This window comes from Cyanistes caeruleus, chromosome 1, assembly GCF_971803275.1.
Source record: "Cyanistes caeruleus chromosome 1, bCyaCae1.hap1.1, whole genome shotgun sequence".
Classification (NCBI taxonomy): domain Eukaryota; kingdom Metazoa; phylum Chordata; class Aves; order Passeriformes; family Paridae; genus Cyanistes; species Cyanistes caeruleus.
The window spans coordinates 113,399,876-113,416,653 of record NC_141701.1 but is presented as its reverse complement, the minus strand read 5'-3'; the positions used below and the strand labels follow the sequence as shown (position 1 = coordinate 113,416,653).

The following is a 16,778-nucleotide window of genomic DNA, read 5'->3' as shown; positions in this document are numbered from 1 at the left end:
AGAATGTTTCCTTAGATTCTATTTTTTTTTTTTTCCTCTCAGGTCACTCTAATTTAATCAACAGTTGCCTAATTTACTGCATGAGTTAGCTTCACACACAAATATTAATGTAGGGGAACCTGAAATGGCTGCAAAGCCTTAAAGTGATTCAAGGCATATTTTTTTCTTTAGGGATACCGCTCCTTCCAGCATATAGGAAAGTGTATGGGTAAAGTCTGGGAATGGGGCCTGACAAACTGGAGGCTCCAGGCATCAGAAGAAGACCTTATTCATGTCTTCTGTTCTGGCCTCTGAGTCTCCTGGGTACCTCCTGCTGAGGTAGAGTAAAAGCAATACGATGTTCTTTATCCAGCACCCTCGAGGATATGAAATCTTCCCCTTTTTTGTGGTGCCTGAACAACAGAGAACCCTTCTTTTGTCAATTCCAAACCAAACATTCAGCTCCAATGCACCACTAGTATTTCTGCTCTGGTCACGGTATGTGTACAGCATAATGAAGAGCTGTCTCTATAAATCAGGCAGAGCCAGAGCATAGATGGAGTGACAGCTTCACACTCTGATAAGTTGCCATGATCTCTATATAAGCTTTAAAAATAGGGTTCATGAATAGGTTGAATAGCATGAAACTAGGGTGGGAGAATGAAACAAAGCTCAAAGGAAAGATACAACAGAATATCTACAGAAAACACCCCGACACTGAAAGAATACTATGACACTTCCTATCCTGTCCCCTTCTATCTGTGATTAAGACCCCTGTCAGGCAAGAATATTTGGCAACTCGTTATTTAATTGCCTTCATATTGTCAATTAAGTAAAATGTGGAGTTATGAACACCTTGAGTCAAAAGGTTCTGGCTGGCTTTTTGGTACAATGTAAATGTGTAAAACTAGTTTTCAAAGGGTCATTGCCAAAAAAGGGGATGGTTCTTTGGAAATGCTGAAGTCCATCAATATCACAGAGCTTGAAAATGGTCTTGCCCTTTCCTCCTCAAGGTGGGAAAGACTTGGTTTGCGAGAAGCTTATGGAGCTCTTGTAAGAGAGCTGAGCAGCCAGTCCACTCTTGGTGAAAATGATTACAAGCTCACTACAGCAGCCAGTGTTAGAGAGAAATAGAAACAAAATACAAAATAGATGGGGGAAAAACAGCAGGAGGTGCCTAAGAGCCACTGCAGAAAGATGTTACACGGGCAGAGGCAGGATTCACACATATAAACAGTACATTATTAGCGTTTGAATCACGTAGAGAGAAAACTCAAGAATTTCAGCAGTTTGCCAAGAAAATCAATGGCTAAGTCCCTGATGATTTGCAGAGCTAGACATGAAACAGCTGTTGAGCTTGTGATGATGTTCTAGCTAGATGACTGGTCCATAGCTTTCTAATTGGCCATTCTGTTCTCAGTCACTTTGATAATGGAACTTTATATAAATGGTGCCTGTCATTTACCATCTATGACCCGTTAATAATCTGAAATTCCAGCTCTTATGAAGCAATTTTTTTTGGAGTTCAAAGAAATTGTTTCCCACTGATAGATATCATGTCAAAATCTACCAAACAGAACTGATGCAAATCTGTCGCATCACACAAACCAAGGACAGAACAAATACAAAGTATCTGCATTTTATCACTTTTCAGGTACTTTGTCCAATGCAAAATAATCTTGCATTTCAAGTTTCATCCCTTCTTTCCAGAATAATTTTTAAAAATTCTTCAGCAAGATGGAATTAGGTCCCAAGTCTGGGGGTTTTCTTAAGTGTTTGGAGATGTTGACAGGGTTGGGAAAACAACAACATTTCATGCAGGGACCAGTGAAAGACTTGGGAAGATCTGATTGCTTAACAGAAATCTCAAAGCAGACAATCTGTCGGAAACCTTGGCAAAATATAAAATGCAAATTATTCTCCTTCTGATTTTCAGCCACACTCTATCTCCAGCTAGGAAGATCACTTTCCTCTGAGCAGAACTAAGCTCAAATCTGTTCTTATCTAGGCGATTGATACAAGCCAGTGTTGTCTCAGGAAGAGAATGAAAGCAGGAAAGCAATGACCCAGTTCTCTTGATTCTCCCCCACATGGGACAGGAATCACTACATCAGCTAATGTAGATAAAGAGCTCCACATCCAAGTCTGTCGACAGACCACATTTTACAAACATTACCTCCACTTAAGTTACATCTGCACCTGGTATTCCTGTAGCAATTATCCTTCTGGTTGTACTTTAGAATACTTAATTCAATTGGACAGATGAAGACATCAGGTTGTACAGATGCAAGCTGCAAAAGAAGTGTGCTAGAGGACCTCTACATCTTTGGATATGGTTTTGGCAGATGTCCTGATCACAAACACAAGCTCTTTAATGTTCAAATTATGTTTTCTTAATGGTGTTTGCACTCAGTACACTGGCTGTAATTTACAAGCTGTAATCTGGTCTGTGTCTGCTACTGTATTATTTCTCTATTAATATCTATTAAGTCTCTGAAATATATTAAAATTCACATTCAGCACATTTTTCATGGAATGTTTCAGGCTAATGAATATTAAATAAAAAGTCTAACAGTCAGGAAGCAAATGACACTGTCCAGAATCAAAAAAGAAAAACTAAAGTCTAAATGTGTTTATAAGACATTATTACATTTGGACCTGAGGAGCATGCTAACAAGCTAACAGAAATTTATAGAAAGTCAACAAAGACATTTCTGTCAGTATTGGCAAGTAAAATGATATAAAAAACAATTAGAGGGTTAGCATTTGTATACCTCACATACCTCTCTGTTTTTAGAAGACATAATATTTCATGCATCATTGCATTCTAAAAAAACTTAGTTATGTCCTTAAGAATAAAAATCCTGATATTTTAGTAAGTTTGACTGTCAGTAGGTTTTGGAGAACATCTGATGACACCTTGGAATGCCTGCAACTTTCCAAATAACAAAGATCAAAATAAGCATTTTTTGAAACATCAACAAATTTTCTGTAAGAAGTGAACAAATAAACAACACCCTGAACATTTAGAAAGAAGAATTACACAGAAAGATGTTGACCCTACAGCTCTAAAATTAAGGATGGTAAAAAGTTTGAGTAAACAAAGTGCACCTAAATAAGGATGGAAATGTGTGTGAAGGAGGGCACTATACTCCAGTAGTTGGGAATGTCCAAGATAAAAGATTAAAACAACACAGAGATCAGATTTTATTCACCTTTTCCAGGCCTCATGTAACATATATAGTTTTACTTCTTAATAAGAAAAAAATAATTCTCACATGACTTTTCTAATCCCAAGGATACAGAGAAACTGATCAAATAGCATAAAATTCATAAATTTAAAAAGCTAGGTAGTGCTGTGTAGCAGTGGATGACACGTTCCAAGAAGCTCAGCCAGAAGACAGGAAGTCTCCACTCTCATGTGTAATCCAACACTCCCTGCAAAGAGCACATTTCTACAGGATCACTAAAGCTGAATGTTTCCATCTCTGAGATTCTGAGAGATACACACATATACACAAAAAGAAAAACAAGTCATGAAAGCAATACAAAATGAAGCAGTATTAATACAAAAGATATTACTAATAATATAATAAGATAGTACTAAGATGTTACAAATACAGCTTACTTTACCATTTTCCCCTAATCTAATAAATAATATATAAATAAATTCCCTTATCTAATAAATAAACTTAAATATGAGAAAAGCATTCACTTTATAGTCATTGCTTTAGCAGGTTATGAGCAGTTTTTCTCAGCCCTCTGAAATGTTACCAGTTCCATGCTCCTTTATTTTTCAGTTTCATAAAATACATGATGAGTAATATAAGACCAAATTATGCCATAATTCTTGATTTTACATTTTGTAGATTTTTTTTTCCACATTCCTAATACTCTTTACAGAGCAATTTTTAGACTATAACAAGCTAAGGAAAAAAAGACTGATTTAATGACTGTTGTTAGACAGTTCTCTTAAATAGCACATTTCATGATCTATTTATATTTTATCTGTTTTTTTCAATAGTGCATTGTACCATTTCCCTTTTACCACTGGAAAACTCAAAAAGGAAGTCTTTCCATGTGTACTCAGTACCATGAAGAAAGACTATCACACAGGAGAAGTTAGAAATTTCACATTCAGAAAAACTGTCCCAATGCCAGCCTGCAGTTTTCTCATATTCTTTCATGACTATCATGTGTAGAACAATCTGTGATTAGAGCAGGAAATTCTGACATCCATAGCAGTGATTAAAAATTTACTTTTGCAGACCAGTTCTAAACTTCTGGGTTTTGCAGACCCCAAGGATACAGAGAAACTGATCAAATAATGGATATTCAGAGAAATACAGAATGGCAAGGGATGTCTGCAGGTCATCTGGCCAATGCCTTGCTCGAGAAGGGCCACCTAGAGAGCACAGTCCCCAAGACCATGTTCAGAAGTTTTTGACTAGCTCCAAGAATGGAGAATCCACAATCTCCCTGGAAAATCTGTGTCAATGTCCAGTCATCCTCATACTGAAAATGTGTTCAGGCAGAGACTCCTGGTTTTCATCTTTGTGCCCACTGGCATTTGTCCTGGCACTGGGCAGTACTGAAAAGAGCCTGGCTGGGTACTCTTCACACCTTCCCTTCAGATGTTTGTACACTTTGATAAGGGCCTCCTCAGCCCCGTCTTCTACATGTGGACAGCCCCAGCCCCCTCAGCCTTTTTTCTTATGTGTGATGCTTTGTGTGATGCTCCTGTCCTTTCATCATCTTTGGGACCCTTTGTCTGACTGTCTCTGTTGGGCTCTCTCCAGAATATCCACATCTCTCTAGCACTGGGAGCCCAGCACTCAACACAGCACTCTGGGTATGGCCTCAATAGTGCTGAGCAGAGGGGAAGGATCACCTTCCTTGACCTGCTCTGAAAACTCCCCATAATGCAGCCCAGGATCCCATTTACCTTCTATGCCACAAGGACATATTGCTGGTTCGTGTTCATCTTGAGTCCTTTTCTGCAAAAATGGATCCGCACATCCTCATTCACCACTCTAGTTTCTGCCCTTTTGGCAGTTTGGGGGTTTTTTTCCAATTTTCTACTGGCGCTACTTGGATATCCATGCAATCAGCAGCATCAACAGCACCTAGGAATGAGGTCAAAATTTCTGTTTCCAGATTTTATTTTTTCTGCTTCCAGGTTTTATTTTTTAAGTAAATTATTAACTGTGGTGATAAGTAGCAAGAACAGAAAGTGAGACAAGCTCATGGAAACTGGATTCTCTTCAGGAACACACAGACAAGGTTCTTTTTTCAAACAATAATCTTAAGAATATTCTTAGATACAAGATAGCAAGAAGATGTAAGACCTTCTTTTTGAGAAAAGAAAGAGGATGTAAATACCTCAATACAAGTCAAAATTTCAAGAAACTTTGATCTTACATTCTGAAGTGAAATAGGTCTACAACATTTCTCAAGAATTTGCTGTTCTCATCCATGACATGTGCTGTTTCACTCAACAAAACCTTCACCAGAGCCCTGGTTTATGGGTAAAAGAGTAAAGCTCTTGCTAGCTCATCTGTCTCTGCATAGCTTTTGCATCTGTAAGATGAGGATCTTAATCTTTACCTAGTTTGGGTGCAAAAAGATTTAGTTATTGATGTCTATAAAGCCTTTCAGAGCCTTAAATTGAAAGCTGTACAGGAATGCAAATTACCACTACATCCTCTGATACATTAAAAAATACAACTGCTTTTTCTCGTCTAAACAAAACTCTCCAACATAATAATGACATTTCAAAACATTTACCTTCTCTACCATCTGCTTTGTCCCAGTGACACATACTAAAAACCTTCATCTTTCTCTAAAACCAAATGGAAAAATATTTGAAAAAAAAAACCTTCTCAAATATGAAAGACTAATATTGAAACACCAAGAAATCCAAAGGCTTTTTAGAAACATACAAATAAGTCAAAGCTACAGGATGTCAGTCCCTACCATTAGGGGTATTTAAGCCTTAATATTTTACTTGCTAACGAAGCAAACATGTAAAATAATTACTGTCAAGCATTTAATGCATTTTAGTGAAGAGGATAGATATAATTTGCTTTAGGAAAAAAACAGCAGTATGTGCTGCAGTGATGATTACAGAAATTTGGTACAAAATTCACTGGGCTTTCTTTTACAGATTATGTTAAACACGTTTTAAGATACCCTTCAATATTTTATTTTTAAGTTTATTTGAATGCAGCACATTCAGCTTGTCTCTTTGAAACAGTAAACAGAGAGCATTTGCAATGTGCAGTCTTGTAAAACAGAAATGAGACAACAGAGGGGTAACAACCACACTTCAAAAAAGATGGGTAACCCTCTTCATTTTTAAACAAAAAGATGCAGCTTGTTGCCAAGCATGCTTGGCTGAAGAACTAAGAATATCTTCTAGATCTTTCTGAGGTATACAAAAAACCAGTGCAGCTACAGAGGAATACACAAAATCAAATAACAGATCTTGAAAAATAGCCTGAGGAAATGAATCTCTCCCCCACATATACTATCTTCTCTCCACAGGCTGACAAATACAAGCAGGAATACATGAAGTAATTGAAACAGAAGTGGATAAAAAGTTAGGTTAAAAATTGATGAGTTGAGCAAAGTTGTGGTGATGTAGAGATGATATTTTTCCTGCTACTAATTCTAACAAAACTCAGTTTGATTAGAAGCTATACATACTTTACAGGCTTCCTGCATTACATGAACAGTCAGCTGCCTAAATGCTGCTATAGTGGCAGCTTCCACAAAGTTTTCCCTAAGTAGTCACTAGGACAGTATCAGTATGCTGGGTGTTTGTTTGCTGTTATAGCTCTATATTCCAGTAATATTACCTGTTTTTCTATGTTGCACTGGTAAGAAAAGTCTGGGAGAATACCTCCCTACAACACCTCCTAGGGATTTGCTGATCCCCAGGTTCTATAGCAATATATCCTGATCTTCTCTGTGTGACCTCAGTGCTAGATGTACCAATGCAAAGGTCATGTGGTTCAGAAAATGCATAAGGGAGGAGACTCATTCTTAGGAATACTTATAATACTCATTTTGTGAGTATGGGCAGTCTCATGTCTAAATAAATAAAATTGCAGAGAAGTAGCCTGATCAGATATTCAAATATTCCACAATGTGTAGTGATTTCAGCAGAACAGTGCTCAATTATTATTGTCTTGTTTTGGGTTTACTCAACCTTTTAAATAGCTGTCCCCAAACTTCTGCTCTGTCAAGTATACTCAGTTTCACCTAGTGAAATCTGAACACAAAGTGAGTTTCCTATTGATAAAAAAAAAATTTTACCACTGATTTTCACCAGAATGTCTCACAGCAGTGACTTCCTACTGAGCAAAGGAGTAGAAAAAGTTAGTTCACTGTTGATTAACTGGAACATTTTTTTTTTCCTTGTCCATTACTCCTTCATGTCAGGAACATCTATTTCTATCCATTCTATAATTATTTTTCAATAAAAAAATTACTATATTGCATCATCATTTAATCTTTTAAGTCAGTGGGCAGGTCACTCAAGGCAAAGCCCTAATTGACTGCCAGGCTTTCTTATTCAGAGAGGGTATTCAAACTGTATGTAAAGGAGCATGGTAAATGTCTGTCTCAAAGAAGTGAAGATGACAAATAGGTCAACCTTAATTTAGGTCCCACTGAGGACATTTTTTAAAATATCTGTCTGCAGTTACAGAGTGCTACACTTCACTCATTTATTTAATGCCTTCTCTCTGCAATACATACCTAATTGCAGAAATGATCCATTCAGCACAAAATAATTTAGGACTAACAGATTGCATTGTAGACTTTTACAGAAGTCTCTGGGGTTTACTGTGCTCCTGCTGGCTCCTACAGATCTTCAGGAGAGGACCATTCATACCAACACTGCCAACAGGTGAAACATTGGTCAGTCTTGCTTCTGCTGGGTACACTGCTGTCCACAGTCTATTCTCATTGACTGCAACTGGATTACAAAGGCTCACAACTGATAGTAGATCCATAGCCCTTCAGGCATATGCTGTGTCATCAGCTGTGGGCGAGAGTGTCAGACCCACTACATCAAACTGACATGTTCTGCTAACATAAATCATCTTGTGTAATTCCATTGTATTGTGACCTACCTAAGAAAAGGTAAAGAATTAATCACTATGATCCTGCCAAAGAATGCAAAACTTTGATTCCAGATACTGCTAATTAAAACAAGTTTTTAAAACCTTTCTAAATAGTATCAATAAACATTGTTTCAGTGTCTCTATTTAAGGTTTCAATTATTTTATGCATATATTTGTAGAATTCATACGTATTACACAGTGGCAGAAGCTCAAGAAGGTACTCTGTGGAACAACTCCATCCTTGTACTGCCTGAGGACTAGGTAATAAAAATAAGAAAACCATAAGCAAGCTCAGAGAGCAAATTGTCTGACATTCCACTCTCCAATAGAGTACCCTCATAGTCATGATCTTTTCAGTACCTACAATCAGTAATAATCAAAATATTCCTCATGGAGACCTGCCATCAAGGATCCAAGATCCCCACAGACTGTTGGAGCACCACAGAGCATGTTCTGCTCAGTTGACCAAGCCAGTGGTCTCTTCCCATCGACCAGCACTTCAGCTTAGGCTGCACCAGATGCCCAGTCCTCTGTATCCAAACCATGTCTTTGGCAAAGAGACTAATTTTCTGTGTTGTGAGGTGCATTGCCTGTTTTCATCCACTCCTTTTCACCCTGCAGTGGTGCTGCTCGCTGCTCCGAAGGACGGCTCTCCACACGCTCAGCAACTCAACACACTTCACCACTCTGGCAAGCATGGAAACACTGAAACATTAGTCCTCTTTAAATGAGTACTGCTGGTCACACAGCAGACAGATCACAGACACCAGACTTCAGCAACAAGGTCTTCCTTCTTCTCTGACATGAAATATTGCCATGGTGTTAAGGAAGTTTTGAAGGCATTAAGAGCAGTACACAGGGTACAGGAAGAAGAGTCAGTGCATTTTTAAAAGTTTTGGAAACTGCAGTCTTACAGCTCTGCAATACAGCTGTACTACTACCACCAACAGGCCACAAACTTCACACTGAATTTGCAAGGCTTCACAAGTCCTGAGGCTTGTCAGCTGTGCTTTGTCTGAATACATCTTTGTTTCAATTGGAACAGGTGTGTTTGTGATTCCTCCAACTGACCAGTTCAATACCTCTAATTTGTTTTACTTTGATTTGTCTTTGAACAAGGATATTTTTATGCAGATAGCTGTAAAAAGTGTACACTCAATGTGTACTGAGATACTTACATGACTAACATAAGGATGTAGTATGAAGAGATACAGGCTTGGTCAGACAGTAGGGTCCATAAGAGAGCTGTGCCCTAAAACACAAGAGGTGTTATAGAGGAATTCAGCTATGGGATGGTAAGAGATGAGGATTACTTGGCACAGGTAACTATGAGCAACTCAGCCATGATCAGCAACAAAAGGCAGATCTGGACAAAACTGGGGTGAGAGGTATCTAAGAGAGCAAAAAACCAGTATGCAGTACATGTAAAATACACCATACATTATAAATCCAGATGTCTCGTGGAGCTGCAAACCAACAAAGTAAAGGCAAAGGAGTAAAAGTGCGTCAGCAAATGTAGAAAAATTATCCTGAATGGTGGGTCCTAGAGTGAAGAAGATGGAGTCATCAACATCTTGCTCTTCCTAGGACAGGACTACAACTGCTGACAACCCCACCAGAAGCAAACCACTGACCTTGGGACACTAAGGAGCAGTTCAAAGGGGAGCATAACTGTCCTAAATGGGGAGAAGCTAAAAAGTGTTTGTAAAGCAGTTTAACTGCATTATTATTCTTTATTTTTTCCTGCAAAAGATCTAGACTAATAATGATTCTTGAATTAGACTGCTAAGATTTCAACTATATTAAGTTAAAAATTGACATATATATATGATATAGATATAGATATAGATATAGATATAGATATAGATATAGATATAGATATAGATATAGATATAGATATAGATATAGATATAGATATAGATATAGATATAGATATAGATAGATATACACAAAAATGTGTATCTTCATTGTCTATAAAGATTTAGACTGTTACTAACTACAGATTCCATTGCTAAGCAAATTCTCAACTAAAAACAGTCTGTTTATATTGCATCAATGGAGATTAAGGCAGACAAAAGACAGTAATGAAGCTACAGCAAGCCTAAATTTGGAGCAAAACTGAGTAAATTCAATTACAGATTAAGTCAGGGAACAGGTCCTGACTGGTGGAAATTAGAAACATAATAAGGTCAAAATAACAGCAGTGGACAATGGGTTCAATTATGGACATAAAGCTTTCGTAGAAATAAGTTTTAGTTTGGTAGGAAATTTGAGGACTTGAATGTCAAATATTTTTAAATTACTAGTTTTCTCACCATGATTCTCACTATCTCCTGTTGAGAACAGTTGGAACACAGAGTATTCATACAATTTAGTTTCCTTCAAGTCACGAAATAAAATTAATTAGAAGACCTTTGTTTCCAGATGTTGTTATCTGTCTAGACAAATTGAATGATGAAACCTTCAACTGAGAAGTTTTTTAATTCAAGTGCATGGTGAATTCATACAGTCAAACCCAAATATTCTCAAGTGGCTTCCTCTTTTCACATCTCCTGAAATGCAGTCATTCAGAAAAAAGTAGGGCAGAATTCATACATGCTAAAATTGTGTCTATTATTCATTTTGGAGAAGTCACTGCTAGAAGCTTTCCTGTTTACAGTATGGAAACTTATTGGCCTTTCCTCTTTAATGAACATAATTCCAAAAGTTCCTTAACTAGTCAAATTTCTTGATGTGAAATACCAATAACCAGGCACTAATCCCACAAAGTTACAATGACTGTAAGAAACAGTCTTTAAACACATTATTTTGTGCCTGAAAACAAGAATTCCCTTATGGAATAAAACTCACTATTTGGTCCAATGTCAACATCTGATTATTCAGAGATATGAAAGGAGAATGGGAAATGATTCAGAGCACAACATATGTAAATCAGGCTACAGAATACGGATACATACACAGTACTTTCTTCTGAGAAAGTACTTGTAGTCAGATGACTGTAGAAAGTAAGTGCACGAATAATAGAGGGCAGAACACTACATTATCTCAGGTACTCCACTGCAGCCAAGCAAACTGAAAGGTTTGCATAATTCACAGTTTAGATTAACTCACAAATTATCACAAGTTAGCTACAGTTCAGTACAATTCCTCAACATAGTCAGTACCACACTTTGCAGGATCTTTTTCAATTAGCTAAATAGCAAGTACAGCTGTGAGTGCTTCTCAGATTTTTGCACAGGTTACATGAAAGATGACACACATATGAGAAAAAAAGAGCTACACAGCTTGAAGAATAATAGTTACAAACTGGACTGGAACCCAGGAGATGTCAGTTCCATTCTTGACTTTGCTGAACGATATTGAGCAACTTAGTTCTGGTTTCTGTGTTTCCCTAGATATGCTTTATCCATGTTGTCTATACAGAATTTAGCCATACAGAAATCATTCATGTCAGAACTGGCTCTTGTTACCTTTCATACAATGGGAAACACAATAGAAGCTGGTCTCAGTGGAGAGCATCTATGTACTCATGCCATAAACTATTTAATAGCTTAGATAATGGATCTTCTGTAGCCACTGATTGCCCTACATGCAAAATGCATCCTCTCTTTCCTGCAACAGTCAGCATGTCCACACTGTTGCAGCCAGGAAGGGCAAAAATAATCCTATAGAACACTGGGAAAGACACAGAAAAGATCACTGATTTCCTGCTTTAAATCAAAGCCTTGGTTTTGGTTGCACATGCCACCACAATCCACTTAAAGTTGTCTTGGAGTTACTGGAGCGAAGTCTGCTCCTCTGCTGGCCACTACCTAGTATTCCACCTCTCAGAGTCACAAAAACAAGCACAAAACTTGCTTCAAAGTTAAAAGCACTATATATACCTTTTAAAAAGCACAGTAAGAGTAATTAATTACATTCTCTTTCTCAACGAAAACAATGCCATAAATTATAAACTAACATCATACAAATCCAGAGTAAACATAAACAATGATGTTTGAAATAAAGTCAAAAGTATTTCTAAGACATTCAGCGTACACTGGCAGTTTCAAATTATAAAAAATTCTGAAAAAATTATATTAACATAGGCTACTTTAAGTGTAGATTGCTATATGCTATTTCAGTGTGAAATTATTATTAGAATTCATATGAAATTTAAGTAGAACATATCAAGGTTGAATTTAAATGAAGAATTTTGGATAAAATAGCCATGTAAAATCAGTCATATACATTGTGGATTTGCTTTATAATCCATCAGATTTAACCATACTGCATTCCCTTTCTTCATTCTAGCGAAGCAAAACTGACACTCTGAACTAGAATAGAAATGGATTTTGAGTGGCATCATTGCAGGAAATGCACAATGATTCATGGTGCAAGCTGGTGATACCTTAGCAATGATATATCTTGACCCTTAACAGACCTTTGCTATCAATATTGCACCATTGTATAGCCGCAAAGGCAGTGCCTGATGACTTTTAACATAACATATATGTGAAAAGAGGATGATTTTACTACTATTGGCTCATTTTTGTTTTGTTGTTTTAGTTTTTTTTGCATTGTCCACTGATCCCTTTTCACTGCTTCACAGTTTGAGGCACTGAAATCACAAAGGTAAAATTATACACTTAAATTGTTAAGAAATGAATGCAAATCAGCTATTTAAAATTACAAAGAAACCACTGGGTTTGTTTAGAAAAATAAAGAATAATGTACACAACATTCATCTGTATCAAATTGCTTACAAGTAATCTATGTGTTGACTATAAAGCTAACAATTTTCAACAACGATAATCACCAAATGCATCCTGGTTATTTGCAACAGTTACAGTTGCCACAGTAGCAAGTGTAGAGAAGCACCTTTGCACTTAGTAAGAATTCCTTACTCTAAACTGTAGCCAAAAACATAGCTTCTCTGCTACTTGAGTAAGATATTTAAATCTACATTTAACACAGTGAATAAATATTGAAATTCTGGAAGTGTCCTTAAGTATTTTTGATTAGCAGCAAAAAATGTATTTAATTTACTTAAGTCTGTTAAAGAGTAAAATGAATGTGTATATAAAATGTATATAAATGTACATGATACATTTTATGTACACAGATCTATACAATGTGTGGCTACAGACATATAATACGAAGACAGAAATAGCAGTAAAACCAGCTGGTTTTAAAATAACAACGATTTCAGAAGCTATTCTGGTTGCAAATAGTGACTATTAACATGTCACATCAGCATTAGAATTTGCTACTATCCAGACATAAGAAGTGAAGTTCCTTCTAAATATTAAAATCATACTGAGGGTATTTAATCTGTTCTAATTCTGCTATAGTGAATCTACATATATTATCTGTCTGGTCATATTACAAAGCTTTTTCTTTACAAAGAAGGCATACATGAATATAAATAAGGCTACCACAAACCATCATTCCAGAAAACCTGACTATGCAACAGCTTAAAAAAAATTTCTAAAAATAGAGAATATGTGCTGCTGAGAACTGTGCTTTTCTCCTAATGTATAAACCTAGAAGCATTTTTCACAATGCTTCTTGTAAAGTGCTTATGCTGTAAACAAAGCTAAAGAGCATCATCCAGAAATGGTACTTGAAGCTGTTCAGTGAGCTTCATTGGTATGCTATTCAGTGAGCAAAGCCTGACCCTTTGCTAATCAGCCTCTGCTGAAGTACAGGCAGGTTGACCTCATTAGGAACAAATCCAAACCTTTTGTTTAGAATCACATGTTCTCTTCTTTTGCTAACTTTTTGGATAGTTCTTTGTTCCCTTCAGATAATAGAGATACCTGGGGGGGAAAAAAATTGGTAGGTAGCTGGAAGTGAGACTTTCCCAATATTCACACTCACCAGGCATGGGGGTCAATCTACCAGTGCTACCAGCAGAAAGCTGATGTGTGAGCATGACGTAGAAGCCAAGGAACCTCAGAAGTCCATCAAATGAAATGGTTTTAATTCGTAGTTTACAACAGTTTGATGCAGAAATCTCTGGGTGAAATTCTATCATTTATGCTGCACACAAGGAATTATTTTGTCTAATGATCCTCTGACTTAAAAGTCACAGACTAGTCTGCACAGCACACAAATAGAATTAGAGCAGCATGGTGCAAAGGTCTCTCACAGATAACCAATGAAGCCTGAATGCAGCATAATGTATTTGTGGGACAGCTTTAACTTATGTTGCTGAGGTAACATGTCCAGAAACTTCAGCACTACAGAGAACTAGTTGAAAGCAAGTCTTTAGCATCACTTCTTCCTCATTTTCTAATTTCTCTTTAGCTTGCTACATGGAAAACTAGCACAGAAAGTGATGGAGCTGCATCTGTCAGCTTTATACTGGTGAAAGTTATAATCAAGATGTATTATATTGTTGTTTTGGTTTTGTCTCAAAATTCTAACAGATTCCAACATGAGTGAAAGTCCTCTTCTGGAATTTTCCCAGGCTACTTGTATACAATTTGTACAACCCAGATACATAAAGGCCTTGCAAACATACCTCTGTTCATATGGTGCCTTGGGAAGCAGTGTTGATTACTGAAGTACTGAAAGATATCGAAGTATTCCAGGAATGAGGAAAGGAAAAAAAGGAAAATAGTTTATAGCTTTCCACACACACTTCAACAAAGGTAGATAGAAATCCCTAAGCTGAAAGATTGTTATTAAAGTTGTAAAGTCAAGTGCACTTAAGGAAAAAAAAGACATATGGAGCAAAGGCTGACAGCAAACTTCCACTTAGCCTGCTATGTGGATAACATAACCTTTGATGGGGCACTATATCTGCGCAAAAATTAGAATCACACAACGGTTGTGACTGGAAAAGGTCTTTAAAGATCATGTAGGCCAATGCTCGAGCCATGGGCAAGGAAGACTACCATTAGATTCTCAAAATCCCATCCAACCTGGTCTTGAACACTTCCAGGGATAGGGCATCCACAACTTCTCTGGGAAACCTGTTCCAGTGTCCCATCATCGTCACCACAGAAAACTTCTTCCTTATGTCCAATCTAAATCCACTGCTTTAAGTTTAAAACTGTTGCCCCTTATGTGATTGCTATGGGCCCTGATAAAAAAAAATTCTCTCCTACACCCTTTTTAAGTATTGAAAGGTTGTAGTAATTTCTCCCTGAATCCCCTTTTGCCTGAGCTTTTGAGCTTAATTCTGTGTTTACCACCTGCCCCAACTGCAAACCATTCTCCTTTCTCTTGGTCAGTCCCAGCTACAGGTGGTTCTTCCTTCTGCCCATACCGGTTTCCTTCTCAGAATTCCTGCATTCTGTCTCCTGTTGTTCTTGGCTCTGCACTAGATGTATGCTCATTTCCTAGCTTCTATCTCATCAGTTTTTCCTTATCAGTTCTTTGCCAAGGCATAACCTTAAGATGATGAGACAAGCTCACTTTCTGTTCTAATGTCTAGACTTGACCTGACAATATTTCAGATATTTCAGTACTCTATTAAGGCTACTGTTAAGTATACACCTACTACTGTTTTGGTGGGTTTTTTTTTTAATTATGACACTGGCACAGATTTGTTAATTGAAGGATGATATTGATTTTATATAATTTTCCCATGATTTGTCTTAGTAAAAGCCTTCAAATTAACTTCCAAAACTGGAGTTGATAATATGATGAGGCCTAAAAATTATCTTTATGGAGTACCATGTCAAAAAAATGAAGATTTGACTTTCCCTTATCAGTAAATGGATGTTCTGCTAGTAAAAAGGGAGTATTCAAAAACAAAGGACACAATACTTAGAGAAGCATTGTGCCTGTTTGTTCTATACTGACACTCTGGAATAGCTTTTGCTCTGTCTTGCACCCCTATATCAAAACACCCACCTATGTAAGTCTGTGCAATTCCTCCTCTAGCCATAATTACTAAGGATATCTTGAAACAGGTAAAAAAAAATTTTTCTTTGTACGGCCCTGATTTCTGAACACTGAGGTAGGTGCATTTCATCTTCCATTTCTTCCCAAACTTTCAGATTGTCTTTTATAATTTAGTCTAAGAGTTCCAAAGATACCTTTAAACACCACCTTGATATGACACGGAAGGATATCACACTCTTATCAGCTAAACTGAACAACTGGACCAAACCATTAAAGCCTAAAGAAACCCAAAAAAACCAACCAAACCAAACTAAATCAAATAAACCAACGACAAAAAGAGCCCTATGTCCCCCTCAAAAAAAGCAAACCAACAAAAAAAAAGCAAAACCAAAAAACTTCTCCTTTACTTCAACTGAAAGTGTTAATTTCACAGTAGCTGTATAAGAATGCTTGCACAAGAGTGATTTTAGACTACATTGAGCTTTCTGAAGCAGCTTAAGTAGGAAGGTGCCTTCTTATTTGATGTTCTTTGACAGAGTTTATCTACGTTTGGTGCATGATTTCCACCATGAAGACATCTCCAATGCACAGGAGTTGCTCTTAAATCTTTTCATCAAACTGGTAAAAAGACCTGCTTCAGAACTGCAAGAGCAGACCCATCAGCCAAACAGGTCTGTGACAACAGATGCTTCCACTCAAAGATGGAGAGCTCATAGAAGAATGTCTGAGAACTTGGAGCATGTGATCTCTGCAAGGGAGCAGAGCCATCTGCCTGCTGTTGAAAACAGTCATTCCCACAGTCCAAATGCTGACAGCTTCATAAACACG

The 16,778-nt window shown here is 37.1% G+C and overlaps 1 long non-coding RNA gene across 1 annotated transcript; it reads right to left on the bottom strand.

Annotated features, from left to right (window-relative positions):
* Positions 1-3,165: 3,165 nt before the first annotated feature.
* LOC147655835 (uncharacterized) lies at positions 3,166-5,105 on the bottom strand. Its single transcript, XR_015276537.1, has 2 exons — positions 4,925-5,105; positions 3,166-3,475 (listed from the first exon to the last, which is right to left on the bottom strand). It is a non-coding gene; the product is annotated as an uncharacterized LOC147655835 (long non-coding RNA).
* Positions 5,106-16,778: the final 11,673 nt, after the last annotated feature.